Raw genomic sequence first — 3,428 nt, forward strand, 5'->3', positions numbered from 1 at the left:
GGTCATTACTAGATGACCATTGTACAGCGTATTTTGTGTTGTTCTCTGTCAACACCATAGTGTTACATTTGTCTTCATTTTCACATATCTCTGATTAAAACTGATATACTTTGAGCGGTACTCTGCAGCAGAATGCCAAGTGTCCCATCTAGTTTTACATGGTTTTGTTAAAGAGGAACCCTTCTTTGTAATTGTGTTCCTTAGATGTTCCATGTAGCGCATTTTCCTGCTCAGAGAGTTTTGACATATTTTTTGAAACAGGTGACCAGTTTGTCAGCTTCAGGGAAATTACTTGCCCTTACTCACAAGTGCCACTATGTCTGCAATGCAGATTAAGTCCCGATAACTGAGTTCCTACAGTGACACCTAGAGGACAGAAATACAGGTTTTTGATCCTGTCGGTGACATGGTTGAGAAAACTAGGAGCCCTACTCGTCATTTACATTGTTCTTTGTGTTTGTGTGAGACAACAAAATTAACCTGTGAAACCTGTCATTTCCGTTACAGCTGACTACTGCTAAGAATGCAAATTCATCTGTACCAAGTGGCCAAACAAAGATCATGAACGTGTGTGATAAAACCAGTTTTGGCTTTATCTTTTTGCCATTTAGTTACAGTGTGATATTCCTGTTCAGTGTGGCTGGGAACGTAATCGTACTGCTTCACTTTGTCATGAAGAAGAAGAAGTCCTCCTCCAAGCTGTTCATGGTCCACCTGGCAGCTCTCGACCTGCTGATGTCTCTTACCCTGCCCCTCGTGGTGGCCTATCGTGCCCAGGGCAGTGACTGGCACTTTGGGAAGAAACTGTGCATGCTGTATATGGCCTTGTTCTATGGAAACCTATACGGAGGGAACCTCTTCATGTTGTGCATCTGCATGGATCGCTTTTTGGCTGTGCGTCACCCTCTGGTTTATGAGAAGTGGAAACGAAATCCCCTCCGCTGGCTTCTCTCTCTGGCTGTTTGGATCATCATTCTCACTTTCATTCTGTGGAGCTCTTTGTCTCTGAATTTCCTCAACCCGCAGCCAGACGGCACCCACACCTGTGGAGATAACTTTTCGGATGAGCAGTGGCACACCCAGCTGGGTCTGCTGATCGTGACAGGGACCGTGGTGGCCTTCTTCATACCCTATGTGACAATCGGGATCAGCTATGCCCTGATAGCTAGGCGACTGATGACATCAAGGAGGACAGAGCCGAAATATAAGTCCTTAAAAGCTATTTTCACCCTGATCAGTATCATGACCATTTGCTTCTTACCTTTTCACACGGTCCAGATAGTTAATGTGGTCCACAGGTTAAATGCAGGACCAGGTGAAGGGGGTTCTCACAGTATTTGTGTAGGCTTTAAATTTTTGGTTCTGATTGCATCTCTGAACAGTATGCTAGACCCATTTGTCTATTACTTTTTCTCTCATGACCTTAAACTAAATCTATTGTGTAGCTGTAAAGGCAAGTGAGTTCGGAGATTCTGGGTTGCTAGATATTCTCTGGCTCCACCAGAGAATTCCTCCTGGTGAAAAACAGGGATATCAGTCTGTGCCTTTGCACAGAAGATAATCCATTTTACAATTCTGAAGTGGTCCACTCAATAACCCCTTCCCTCCAAACAAATCATGAAATATACTCCATTGGTAACATACTAGCTTTGTCCAATTTCAGCCCAGACAGTTGAGATTCAAATGCTGTGTAGAAAAGAGGAATGATGGAGGGTACGTTCTCTTTTTGATCTCATTTCAGGGAATTATAGTCTTATTAGTGGTATCAACATTTCATTTAATGAAAAATGAATATCAAGACCGAATAAATATTATGTTTCTTCTTCGCTTTGCCATTGTTGTACACATTTTCAAACTGGCTTGATTAGCAATGCAATTATATTGTTGACAATTGTTCATATATCCTGTTTATTTCGTTAGTGCATGGTAGAGGCTTAATGTAGACCTACAAAACTTTAATTTTTTGTTTGTGTAGATAACTTTTCCAGGATAATGTTAAAATTCATTTTTCCATGTATAAATTTGAGTTTTTGCCATATGTTTTCATATGATTTATTTTATAGTACTATTCATTACTGCAGATATAAAGTACTGTGGAGACTACGGTATGCTGATACATGTATGCTTGCAAATATTCAACCATTTCAGATTGTGGATGTTCATATAGTGATATATATGGATTGATGAAGGAAAAAATGAATTGAAACAACTTTAGCATAAGGCTGCAACATAACAATGTTTGAAAAAATGAAGGGGTCTGAATACTCTCTGAATGCACTGTAGCTCAAGAAAAACAGACAAAACCAAGTATGGTTTCAGTAGATATGAAGCATGAAGGTTGTGTTTGAAGTGGTTATACCTGTAATTTTATTTGACTTGGAGTCTGTCGAAGGGGTCGCACCCAGCCACAGGTTATCAACCCACTATTTGGACATCATAAACCAGGGAAATAAAGGAGGGGGTGTAGCAGGGGTACTGTGATCAGCTGAGACATAAAGGAAGTGGTAAGTGTCATTTTTATGGTCTGAATTGGCTCCTAAGTTTATAACAGTGATGTGGCAAGTACAGAATTGACACTGATGTCAAGCTCATTTCATGGCAAGAAAATTTACAGCAGGGTAAATATTGAATGTATATTAAATTAGTGCATTTAGATCGTAGATTAGTGCATTAGAAATTTGTTAATCTTGATCTGTAATCCTGTTGTATTCATTTTTATATAACTATCATAGGGGGGAGGGGAGAGGGGAGAGAGAAACACGCACTTATTTAAATGGTGGAAACCATACTGATTGTCCGTAGAATTTCAGCCTGCAAAAGACTTAAAGATAAACTCTTTCTGGCCTATTGTGACAGGGAAGGCACATGTCCACACTTGCGAAATGACTCATGGTGAAATGTGTATGCTTTTGGCAGATTTGTGGTCTGACATCAAATCAAAGTAGCTTTCATGATACACTGTATGACCAAAAGTATGTGGACACCCCTCCTAATTAATGAGTTCAGGGGTTTCAGCCATACAAATTAACAGGTGCATAAAATCAAGCACATAGCCATGCAATCTCCATAGACAAACCTTGGAAGTAGAATGGGTCATACTGGAGAGCTCAGTGACTTTAAACATGGCACTGTCATAGGATGCCATCTTTGCCACAAGTCAGTTTGCGAAATTTCTGCCCTGCTGGATCTGCCCCAGTCAACTGTAAGTGCTATTATTGTCAATTGGAAGCATCTAGGAGCAACAACAGCTCAGCCACGAAGCGTTAGACCACACGGGGCTGCCGAGTGCTGAAGCGCGTAGCACGTAAAAACTGAACTTCATCAAGCAACAGCTTTAAGTTTATTACAGGGCAATATTTATAATATATCAAGCTATACTAAAGGAACTTTTCACCACACACCCTCATTGCACATCAGGGAACCACTGT

This window comes from Megalops cyprinoides, chromosome 16 (genome assembly GCF_013368585.1).
Source record: "Megalops cyprinoides isolate fMegCyp1 chromosome 16, fMegCyp1.pri, whole genome shotgun sequence".
Lineage (NCBI taxonomy): Eukaryota > Metazoa > Chordata > Actinopteri > Elopiformes > Megalopidae > Megalops > Megalops cyprinoides.